The 12565-nt window shown below is 45.6% G+C and overlaps 1 long non-coding RNA gene across 2 annotated transcripts; it reads right to left on the bottom strand.

Annotated features, from left to right (window-relative positions):
* Window positions 1-2692: 2692 nt before the first annotated feature.
* On the bottom strand, window positions 2693-12514 carry LOC105866872 (uncharacterized). 2 transcript variants are annotated; one of them, XR_001152053.2, is made up of 2 exons: window positions 12233-12514; window positions 2693-2980 (listed from the first exon to the last, which is right to left on the bottom strand). It is a non-coding gene; the product is annotated as an uncharacterized LOC105866872 (long non-coding RNA). The 2 variants fall into 2 exon arrangements; XR_012914255.1 differs by having other exon boundaries at window positions 12265-12514.
* Window positions 12515-12565: the final 51 nt, after the last annotated feature.

Raw genomic sequence — 12565 nt, 5'->3', positions numbered from 1 at the left:
TTTTTTTTTTTTTTTTTTTTGAGACAGAGTCTCGCTTTGTTGCCCAGGCTAGAGTGAGTGCCGTGGCGTCAGCCTAGCTCACAGCAACCTCAAACTCCTGGGCTCGAGCGATCCTTCTGCCTCAGCCTCCCGGGTAGCTGGGACTACAGGCATGCGCCACCATGCCCGGCTAATTTTTTATATATATATTAGTTGGCCAATTAATTTCTTTCTATTTATAGTAGAGACGGGGTCTCGCTCTTGCTCAGGTTGGTTTTGAACTCCTGACCTTGAGCAATCCGCCCGCCTCGGCCTCCCAAGAGCTAGGATTACAGGCGTGAGCCACAGCGCCCGGCCCGCCCTAGAATTTTTAATCGTAAGTAAAACAATCACATATTTGTAAGCAAACACAATAAAGAAAAGCATGGGAAAAACACTGAAAAGATGAACAAACAGGTTAAGGAAAACAAAGCAATGTTTAAAAAAAAAGCCGGGCGCGAGACCTGGCATGGTGGCTCATGCCTGTAATCCTAGCACCCCGGGAGGCCAAGGCAGGCCATCCGCTCAAGGTCAGGAGTCTCTCAAGGTCTCTTTAGTAGAGACCCCCTCTCTACTAAAAATAGAAATAAATTAATTGACCCACTAAAAATATACATACAAAAAATTAGCCGGGCATGGTGGCGCATGCCTGTAGTCCCAGCTACTAGGGAGGCTGAAGCAGAAGGATTGCTTGAGCCCAGGAGTTGGAGGTTGCTGTGAGCTAGGCTGAAGCCATGGCACTCACTCTAGCCTGGGCAACAAAGCAAGACTCTGTCTCAAAAAAGAAAAAAAGAAAGTGGATCCATGTGATTTTTACATATTTTCTCTCTCACAATTTAATTTTTTGGTCTGATTACAAAATCACTGCATGTTTGTATATAAAATTCAAATATGATATATATGAAGCTGTGGCAATCAAAGACCCCCTCTGTAATTCTACTTCCGCCCCTAGAAGATAGCCACAGGTAAGATTATTCCTCCAAAATGTTCTACTCATATGTCAACATAATTATTAACAAAAATTCTATATAGTTTTATTACTTCCTTTTTCTTTCTGCTAAACAATATATTGTGGACACGTTTTCCGTGTCAGCACCTAACTCCCCTCCTTCCAGTATGGATTTGTCCTACCAAGGTGAACCAATCCCCTACTGATGGACATTTGAGTTGTTTCCAGTTCTTCCAAATTATAAGCAATGCTATAATGAATACTGTTAAGGCTACGTCAGCCTTGCCTACCCATGGAATATTTCTGGGGGAAATTTCTATAGCTGGGTTTAGCAGCTCAAAGGCCATGTGTTGGTTTGAAGGGGTTGCCCCAAATTGGCACCCCTGTGATTATACCAATGTATCGTCCCAGAAAGCCACGTGTGAGAACAACTGGAGAATGGCTGAGGTATACATTTGTGAGAGTTCTGCAGCTTTCATGTGGCTCTTGTGGGTCAGGGAGGGAAAGAGGGGGAGGATGAATGTGCACCCCTTCCCCCGAGGCCCCAGCTCTGCAGTCCAGCTCCAACATTTGCTCATCTTCCAGCTCTTTTCCAGGCAGAGAGGAGGGCGAAGGGGCTGGGTTGGGTGAGGTAATCCTTGTCTTGGGGGAATCTGAGCCCATCCAACCCCAAACTGACCCTCTGCCTCCCCACTATGTATGGAGATATCCTTGGAAACCTTAGTGCTCCATAGAGCCAACCCCCACCCTGCCTTGGAGGCTGCCTGGACCCGCCGGCTCCAGGGGATGGGAAAGGCTAACTCCAGAGGGCTATCTCGGTAGGAAAAGGGCCCACCAGCCCCCAAACAATCTGCACAGTGTTCAAGCCACTGCAGGATGTTTGCAAGAATCTCCAGCTTCTCAGTTAAAAATATCCCATGCCCGAGGGGCCCTCAGTGTCTGTCTTAGAACAGAGTTGGCTGTAAGCTTTGCAGCCTCTCCATTGGCTGGGGAAATTAATTGAAGCTAATTGATTTTATTTTATTTTTTCTGTGAAACTTTTTTGAAGCCAAGCTTTCCGGGTTCCAGTCCTGGTTCCACTATCACTAGCTTTGTGACCCCAGGCTGCTTACTTAACCTCTCTGTGCCTTGGTGTCCCTGGCTGTAAAAAAAAAAAAAGTCATGATCTTATCTATTTCAGAAGCCAGCAGATCTCTTACGCTAGCTGTGCAGGAGAATTGCCCAGGGAGCTTTTCAAATGCTCATGCCCAGGCTGCATTGGGTCTGAGCAAAAAATATATCAATATTTTAAAGCTTTCCAGGTGATTCCAATGTTCCTCAAAGGATGAGACCAACTGCCAGAGAGATTTTGTGGATATTAAATGAGATAATATAGAACAAGTGCTTTCCACTGGTGCCTGACACAGAGTTAAGTGCTTTCATAGGGGGTTATGGGACCAACTAGCTAAGCTTAAGTGGTGGTCAGGGAAGGCTTCCTGGAAGAGAGGGTAGCTGAGCTGTGAACTGAAACAAAAGTGTTAATCAGGACAAAGAGGGCAGGATGGATTTTAGCAGCAGTAACAGTACCTGCAAGTGTCCTAGAGCCTGGAGTATGTGGCCTCTTGGAGGAACTGAAAGTCACTCCCTGAGAATGGAGCTAAGAAGGGAGAAAGTAGGGAGAGTTGGGAGGAGGCACATTGCTATGGGTCCACTAATGAGATCAGAAATGAGTCCTCGAATGAGCCCAATTAGAAAATAATTGGGCTTTATTCTGGTGTGCTGAAGGTTTTAAGAAGGACAGTGACCCAGACCGTGCCCTTCCCCTGCATTCAGAGGCAGCCAGGGTCTTCCCACGGTGTTGTGTCCAAGTCAACTGAGGATCCTAGACATGCCCAGAGGCTGCGGCACCACTCAACACTCGCCTTCCTGAGCCACGGCTTGGTCAGACAGTCTTGGGTGTGAATCCTGACTCTGCCACTTCATAGCTGTGGGGCTGTGGCAGGTGACTTCACTTATGAACTTAGGCTTCCTGGCCTGTAAAATAGGCATAGAACACCCACTGGGTTTTCGCAAGGATTAAATGAGATCATAATACAAAATACTTAACACTATGCTTCCCACATGTTAAACAATAAATGGGCTGGGTGCAGTGGCTCACACCTGTAATCCCAGCACTTTCAGAGGCCAAGGTGGGAGGACTGCTTAAGGCCAGGAGTTTGAGAACAGCCTGGAAAACATAGAGAGATCTGGTCTATAAAAAAACAAAAAAATTAACTGAGGCAGGAGGATCTTTTGAGCAGAGGTGTGAGGCTGCAGTGAGCTATGATTGCACCAGTGCAGTCCAGCCTGGGCGACAAAGCAAGACCTTATCCCCAAAACAAACAAACAAAACAAAAAAAATTTTTTTTTTGAGACAGAGTCTCGCTTTGTTGCTCAGGCTAGAGTGAGTGCCGTGGCATCAGGCTAGCTCACAGCAACCCCAAACTCCTGGGCTCAAGCAATCCTGCTGCCTCAGCCTCCCGAGTAGCTGGGACTACAGGCATGTGCTACCATGCCCGGCTAATTTTTTCTATATATGTTAGTTGGCCAATTAATTTCTTTCTATTTATAGTAGAGACGGGGTCTCACTCTTGCTCAGGCTGGTTTCGAACTCCTGACTTCAAGCAATCCGCCCGCCTCAGCCTCCCAGAGTGCTAGGATTACAGGTGTGAGGCACCGCGCCTGGCCAAAACAAATTTTTTAAAAAATTCAATACATGCTCCCAATAGTAATAATAATTATTATTGATTCACAACTTTGACTTCTGCAGTCTTTTAGTAACTGGATAAATCCTCAAGCCTGTCCTTTTCTCTCTTAGCCCTAAAGTCCTACCTGGGTACTTTGATGATAATTATGGCTACAATTAGCCCTATATTTGTTTTTTTACTGTTGTTGTTGTTGAATCTATATAACAACCATGGAAGACCGGGTGCAGTGGCTCACGTCTGTAATCCTAGCACTCTGGGAGACCGAGGCGGGTGGATTGCTCCATGTCAGGAGTTCGAAACCAGCCTGAGCAAGAGCGAGACTCTATCTCTACTATAAATAGAAAGAAATTAATTGGCCAACTAATGTATATATAGAAAAAATTAGCCAGGCCTGGTGGCGCATGCCTGTAGTCCCAGCTGCTTGGGAGGCTGAGGCAGGAGGATTGCTTGAGCCCAGTTGTTTGAGGTTGCTGTGAGCTGGGCTGAAGCCACAGCACTCACTCTAGCCAGGGCAACAAAGCGAGACTCTGTCTCCAAAAAAAAAAAAAAAGAAAGAAAAAGAAAAAACCATTGAAGATATATGTTTTATTATCCAGATTTTATCATTAAGGCAACTAAAGCTCAGAGTGGCTAAGTCACTTGCCCTAAACCACACAGTGATTAAGTATCAGACCTGTAGGACCTCACTCTCATTTTCCTGATGGGAAAACTGAGGCTCAGAAAGGTGAGATATTATTCCAAAGGCTGCAGTTGAGAGGTGGCAGAGCTGGGATTTGAACCCTTGCCTGTCTTGGGATACCTGGACACTAGATGTCCAAAGTCCCTCCTAGGACCCACACTCTGAGCCACACGTGGCTTAGCCTTGAGATAAGCCAGGAGAGGTTGGAAACTTTTGGTCTTGCTACCCGTATTCAGGGGCCCCAGGCATACCTTTCTGAACACCAGTCCCTCCTTCCAGAATGCTCTTCCTGCAGACTCCCATTGGCCAAAAATCAGGTCAGGGTTAACTCTTTTCCAGGAGACATTTTTCAAGTCTCACTTGAATCACTCTTAACGCAGTTGATTCCCCTCATGTCAATGTCTGTAGTGTCGTTTTTAAAATGTAGTTTTATTTTATTTTTAAACATTAATTCATTTTGGGAATAGGTCAAATCGCATATGTGGTTCAAAATTCAAACGATTCAAAAGGGTATTTAGTGAAATCTCCTTCCTACTCTTGACCCTTGACCACCGTTTTCCCACTCCTGCACCCTGCCAGGTGACATTGGTGTGTATGTATTACTTATTCTTCCAGAGATGTTCCAGCATGTAAAAGCATCTTAAAAACAAATATATTGTTTTCTACTTTCTTATGCAAATGATACACATGTTACATATACTGCCGTTCACTTTTATTTTTTTTTAGATCTTGGCGGTTGTTTCATATCAGTACATCATGAGCTTTCTGGATCTTTTCTGTGGGTGCATAGTTTTCTGTTGTAGGACTGTATATTATTTATTTATTTATTTTGAGACAGAGTCTCACTCTGTTGCCCCGGCTAGCGTGCCGTGGCATCAGCCTAGCTCACAGCAACCTCAAACTCCTGGGCTCAAACAATCCTCCTGCCTCAGCCTCCCGAGTAGCTGGGACTACAGGCATGTCCCACCATGCCTGGCTAAGTTTTTCTATATATATATATTAGTTGGCCAATTAATTTCTTTCTATTTATAGTAAAGACGGGGTCTCGCTCTTGCTCAGGCTGGTTTCGAACTCCTGATCTCAAAGCAATCCTCCTGCCTCGGCCTCCCAGAGTGCTAGGATTACAGGCGTGAGCCACCGCACCCGGGCTGTATGTAATTTATTAACCAGTGCCCTATTGATAGGCATTTGGGTTGTTTCCAGTCTTTGCTCTTAAAGACAGCATTGCAGTTAAGACCCCTGTTCTGTCTTTGTTGTTAGTGCCATGATCTGTGAAGAACTTTCAGAAATTGATACTCACAGCTTCAGGATCCCCAAAGTCAGAACTAACTTGTTGTACTCGAGGGATATGAAGGAGGTCAGTGTGGCTGGAGCATAACGAACCAGGGTAGACTGGAAGAGGACTGAAAGATTAAGTCTTATCTTTTCCCTGCTTAAGACAAGACTCAAAGTACAGCCTTGGAGACCCTTGTAAGGACTTTGGATTATATTCTGAGTGCAACAGGAAATCAATGGAGTCATTAAGCAGGGGAACGGGGAGACTTAATTTACATTATTTACTTTTTAAAAATGTTTTATTTTTATTAGAGACAGGTTCTCATTTTTTTTTTTTTTGAGACAGAGTCTCACTCTGTTGCCCAGGATAGAGTGAGTGCCGTGGCGTCAGCCTAGCTCACAGCAGCCTCAAACTCCTGGGCTCAAGCAATCCTCTTGCCTCAGCCTCCCGAGTAGCTGGGACTACAGGCATGCACCACCATGCCTGGTTAATTTTTTCTATATATATTAGTTGGCCAATTAATTTCTTTCTATTTTTAGTAGAGATGGCATCTCACTCTTGCTCAGGTCGGTCTCAAACTCCTGACCTCGGCCGGGCGCGGTGGCTCACGCCTGTAATCCTAGCTCTCTGGGAGGCCGAGGTGGGCGGATTGCTCGAGGTCAGGAGTTCGAAACCAGCCTGAGCAAGGGCGAAACCCCGTCTCTACTATAAATAGAAATTAATTGGCCAACTAATATATATACAAAAAATTAGCTGGGCATGGTGGCGCATGCCTGTAGTCCCAGCTACTTGGGAGGCTGAGGCAGGAGGATTGCTTGAGCCAGGAGTTTGAGGTTGCTGTGAGCTAGGCTGACGCCACGGCACTCACTCTAGCCTGGGCGACAAAGTGAGACTCTGTCTCAAAAAAAAAAAAAAAACTCCTGACCTCGAGCCATCTGCCTCGACCTCAGCCTCCCAGAGTGCTAGGATTACAGGCATGACCCACCGTGCCCAGCCCCCCCCCCTTTTTTTTTTTTTTTTTTTCTTTTTCCAGACTTTGATTTTAGGGTACCTTTTTTTTAACTTAAGCTTTATCCTATGTGATAATATTGGAGCTACACAGGTTTTGTGTGCTTAATTAGATATTTTTCTATATGCATAAATATATAATTATAGAATCTTTGTCCACATACCATTTATACATCTCTCATTCCACCAGTGGTACTCATACCATGTTTAGGGAAATTCTGCATGGGGTCACCCTGCAGTGTTGTATCTCAAGTTAGTGCTCATGAGATGCATATTCTATGTTTATCTAAATACAATTGTTATGGACAGTGCTTTGTCAACACTTAGCAAAAAGACAACACATTTAACCTCAGACACAGCACTTCTACTCTCAGGACTTGATCTTCAGGAAATCATTAAGGATGTGCTCTAAGATTTAGCTATGAGGATGTTCTCAGCATCGCTGATTGTAGTGAAAATTTGGAACTAACTAAGTTTAACCGGGGGCCTGGTTAAGTAAATGCTGGTACAGTTATATGTGGAATGCTATTTTGTGCAAAGAAATGATGGATGTAGAATATTGAATGCATGAAAAGATGTTCACAAAATAGTGGTAAGTGAAAAAAGCAGGTTTCAAAGCAGTGTGCAAAAATATTAAAATATATATTTAAATATTTTATAGCTATGTGTATGTGTGTGTGTGTGTGTAAGAGAATGTCTAGAAGAATACACAACTAGTCATTCTTTCTTTTTTTTGATTATGGATAATTTTAATTTTCATCTTAGTTCATCTGTGTTTCATTTTGTTTTTGATTTTGAACTCCTGACCTTGAGCGATCCTCCCGCCTCGGCCTCCCAGAGTGCTAGGATTACAGGCGTGAGCTACCGCGCCCGGCCTGTTTTTGAGACAGAGTCTCACTCTGTCACCCTGGCTAGAGTGCAGTGGCTTCATCACAGCTCACTGTAACCTCAAACTCCTGGGCTCAAGTGATCCTCCTGCCTCAGCCTCCTCAGTAGCTGGGACTATAGGAATGTGCTACCACGTCTGGCTAATTTTTCTATTTTTTGTAGAGATGGGGTATCACTCTTGCTGAGGCTGGTCTCAAACTCCTGACCTCAAGCAATCTTCCTGCCTTAGCCTTCCAAACTATTAGGATTACAGGCGTGAGCCACTGCTCCCGGCCTTTTTTTTTTTTGAGTCAGAGTCTCACTCTGTTGCCTGGGCTAGACTGCTATGGCGTCAGCCTAGCTCACAGCAACCTCAATCTCCTGGGTTCAAGCAATCCTTCTGCCTCAGCCTCCCGAGTAGCTGGGACTACAGACATGGGCCACCATGCCCAGTTAATTTCTCCTATATATTTTTAGTTTGCCAATTAATTTCTTTCTATTTTTAGTAGAGACGGAGTCTCGCTCTTGTTCAGGCTGGTTTCAAACTCCTGACCTCAAGCGATCTTCCTGCATCGGCTTTCCAGAGTGCTAGGATTACAGGCGTGACCCACCAAGCCCGGCCAATCTTTTTTTTTTTTCTTAACCCTCTCTTTCTTCCCAATACCAATTAGTGTAGTGCTAAGCTTAATTCGCTAAGTGGGTGCTAAATAAATGTAATTCATGCAACATATTTTTATCGAGCACCTACTACATGCCCTGTGTCAGGCACTCGGGATAGAGCAGTGAACAAGTGGCCTCCACCTTTCTAAAGTCTGGAGTCTAGGTGGGCACAGTGGCTCACGCCTGTAATCCTAGCACTCTGGGAGGCTGAGGCAGGCGGATTGCTCGAGGTCAGGAATTCGAAACCAGCCTGAGCAAGAGCAAGACCCCGTTTCTACTATAAATACAAAGAAATTAATTGGCCAACTAATATATATATAGAAAAAATTAGCCGGGCATGGGGGCACATGCCTGTAGCCCCAGCTACTCGGGAGGCTGAGGCAGCAGAATTGCTTGAGCCCAGGAGTTTGAGGTTGCTGTGAGCTAGGCTGACGCCACGGCACTCACTCTAGCCTGGGCAACAGAGCGAGACTCTCTCAAAAAAATAAATAAAGTCTAGAGTCTAGCAGGAGACAGACACAAACAGCAAGTGCATAAGAATTATTTATAATACTTACAATCATGATGAATGCTTCTAGGGTGATAAAAAAAGATCTTAATAACAAGGGCTCTCACATAGTTGAACAGGTCAGGGAATGCTTTCCTGAGGAAATGGATTTTAGGTTTAAAATCCAAAAAATAATGATGAGTGCTGACATTTAAAACAGCAGTGTCTAATGTGGTAGCCACTGGCCACATGTGGCTACTGAGCAGTTGAAATGTGGTTAGTGGGATTGAGATGTGCTGTAAGTGTAAAATACACACCAAATTTCTTGTAATTTACTTTATAAGACTTCATACCAAAAAAAAGTGAGCTATCTCATTGATATTTCTTTATATCAATTATAAGTTGAAATGATAACATTTAGGATATATTGGATTAGATAAAATATATCATTAATGTTACTTTTACCTGTTTCTTTTCCTTTTTTAATGTGGCTACCAGAAAATTTTTAACTGGGCTGGGCGCTCATGCCTATAATCCTAGGACTCTGGGAGGCCGAGGCAGGAGGATTGCTTGAGTTCAGGAGTTTGAAACCAGCCTGAGCAAGAGCGAGACCCCATCTATACTATAAATAGAAAGAAATTAATTGGCCAACTAATATATACAGTAAAAATTAGCCAGGCATGGTGGTGCATGCCTGTAGTCTCAGCTACTTAGGAGGCTGAGGCAGCAGGATTGCTTGAGCCCAGGAGTTTGAGGTTGCTGTGAGCTAGGCTGATGCCACAGCACTCACTCTAGCCTGGGCAACAAAGCGAGACTCTGTCTCAAAAAAAAAAAAAAAAAAAAAAGAAAATTTTTAACTGCATTCTGTTTTTCTAGTGGCTAGAGCTGAGTTTACAGTGCTATTTGGTGGTGACAAAGACCATGCTTAGTACTAAATGTGTAGTTTCTCATGTAGTCCTATATGACTCTGAGAGGTAGCTATTATTAATCTTTCTATATGGGAGGAAACTGAGGCACAGACAGTAAATTCCCCAAGATTAACCACTAGCAAGAAGCATAGCTAGGATGTGAGCCTGGGTGGAGTCGGTTCGTGGATCTGTGCACTTTGCTATTGACAGAGAGGCCTGTGGGTTGGGACATTAAGAAACATCCGGAGTGGTCTAAGCAGAGGAAACAACACATGTGAAAAGGTAGACATTTCATGGACTAGATGGACCTTGACTCATTGGACTGTAGAAGGATCCCGGGGAGAGTCTGTTTTCTTCGGGGCCTTTACCCCACCATGAAGACCCTGAAATTGGTTGTTTTGTTTGTTTGTTTGAGACAGAGTCTCACTTTATTGCCCAAGCTAGAGTGCTGTGGCATCAGCCTAGCTGACAGCAACCTCAAACTCCTGGGTTTAAGCCATTCTCCTGCCTCATCCTCCCAAGTAGCTGGGACTACAGGCATGCACCACCACACCCGGCTAAATTTTTCTATTTGTAGCAGAGATGGGAGTCTCACTCTTGCTCAGGCTGGTCTCAAACTCCTGATCTCAAGCGCTCCTCCTGCCTTGGCCTTCTAGAGTGCTAGGATTATAGGCGTGAGCTACTGTGCTTGGCCCTGAAATTGGTTTTGAAGTTAGCAGGGCTGTCCATCTGTCCTGTCGATGTTTAGGAAGCATGAAAAAACCTGATTGAGCTAATCAAATGCAATGGACTGAATATTTTTGTCCAAGCACCATTAAATGTCTCACCATTGAATGAATGAATGAGTGATCTCCCTATTTTAATCTTCAGTTTCTCCCATTAAACTATGAACTTTCTCAGGACAGGAACTTTGGTTTGCTTGGTTCCAAGTGTTAGGCACAATGCTTGCCAGTTCATTCAGAAAATTTGTACAGATATTGGGCACCTATCATGTGCCACACATATACCAAGTGTGGATTTGTAGTGAGCAGAAATGGACTTGGTTGCTGCCCTTACCTGTTCATGATCTGATATGGAGAGACACATTTATCAAATAATCCTACCTCTAAACATAACTTTCAGTGGTGGGAAGTTAGCAGGGGTCCTCAAACTTTTTAAACAGGGGGCCAGTTCACTGTCCCTCAGACCGTTGGAGAGTGCAGCGCACATTCCACACATGCGCACTGTGGGCCCAGGACAAGTCGGCTGCTAAGCAGGACAGGCAGCAGTGGCAAAAACACCCAGCGGGTGTACAGGGGTCCTCAAACTATGGCCCGAGGGCCACAGAAGTACATGAAAGATGTTGAATAAAACAACAACAAAAGACAAAAAAAAAGAAAGAAAGATGTTGGAAGAGCATGCAGTAGGGTGACTGCCTGGTTGGGGAGCAGTTTTGGCTCTGGAATTTTAAAATAGGAGGATGTGGAGGCTCCAGAGGTGAGCAGCTTTAATCTGCCTTCAAAAAAGAGGTAGTGGCCGGGCACAGTGGCTCATGCCTGTAATCCTAGCACTCAGGGAGGCCGAGGCAGGAGGATCGCTTGAAGTCAGGAGTTTGAGACCAGCCTGAGCAAGGAGTGAGACCCCATCTCTACTAAAAATAGAAAGAAATCGGTTAGACAACTAAAAATATATAGAAAAAATTAGCCGGGCATGGTGTCACATGCCTGTAGTTCCAGCTACTCGGGAGGCTGAGGCAGGAGGATCACTTGAGCCCAGGAGTTTGAGGTTGCTGTGAGCTGGGCTGATGCCACAACACTCTAGCCCGGGCAACAGAGTGAGACTCTGTCTCAAGAAAAAAATAAAAAAGATAGTTATCCAGCTCGAGAAGTGACACCTCCAGATATAGTGCCTTGGAGGTGAGGCACTGCTCTTTCTGGGCACCCCCAGCCAATGCTGAACATGGTGGGAATATTGGGGGCCTGGACACTTCAGCCCCATGGGGACTCTATTTTTTTGTGTGCCCTGTTGTGTTGGCCTATCTTTGTCAGATCTGAGCCTCTCCTTGCCCAGTCCTGCTATTTCCCCTTTCTCTGTCACAGGCATCACCCTGGACTTGATCTCAGCATCTCCTTCCTGGAAGACCTGACCCGACACAGAAGGACTTGGGGGCTGGATTTTTTAGTGACAAAAGGACTTTGAGAACCTGAAGCTGTGCTGGTAGAGCATTTTTATATAAGATCCATAACTTACCACCACCCATCCCAAAGTGTAGGGAAGCACTGATGACAGGATAATAACAACTAACTTTATGAGAATTAATTTAGACAATAGCTATATAGTATCTGTCTTTTCAGGGGTTCAATACATGGTAGCTAAGTTTCCGAGTGTGTGGAAACAGAGCCCCTCAGGGAAACTGTGTTTCACACTGGGTGTAACTTTCCTGTAGATTTCCCGTTAATGTCTAACGTCTCATGCAGTTTTGGAAAAGTCTCTAGGGAGGGTGGATGTGTGGGAAATTAAGAGAGACATAACCACAAAAGTATTGGATTTGGGACCCGAAGGCTGAGTTGCAAGCTAAACTGCCACCGGTCCAGAGGGAGACACCGGGAAAGGTCCTCCAAAGGCTCCCGGCCCTGCCCGGTACCGATTTACAGTCCTCCTGGGAGGTGACCTACCGGGAGACAGACAGACGGACAGGTGGACAAACCTGACTCTCCAGGGGACAGGCATGTGATGGCCGAGTGACTGATGAACGGGCAGACGCATGGCAGAATGTGGCCGAGTCTGCCAGCGGCGAAGGTCAGGCGAGTGATTTTGAGAGGGACAGAGGCTGATGGGCGTGGCCGAAGGCCTGAGAGTCGCCCACCTGCCCGCTCAGCCGCGAGGGGGCGCCGCCGCCCCGCCCAGCAACGCCCACCGCCCGGGCTGGGCGCGCGCCCGCGGGCCGGCGGCGGGGCGGGGCCAGCGTGCGCACGGGGGCGGGGCCAGCACCCCCTCGAGGCGGCCGG

This window comes from Microcebus murinus, chromosome 22, assembly GCF_040939455.1.
Source record: "Microcebus murinus isolate Inina chromosome 22, M.murinus_Inina_mat1.0, whole genome shotgun sequence".
Lineage (NCBI taxonomy): Eukaryota > Metazoa > Chordata > Mammalia > Primates > Cheirogaleidae > Microcebus > Microcebus murinus.
The sequence above is the reverse complement of the archived record's forward strand: the minus strand, read 5'-3'. Positions and strand labels throughout refer to the sequence as shown.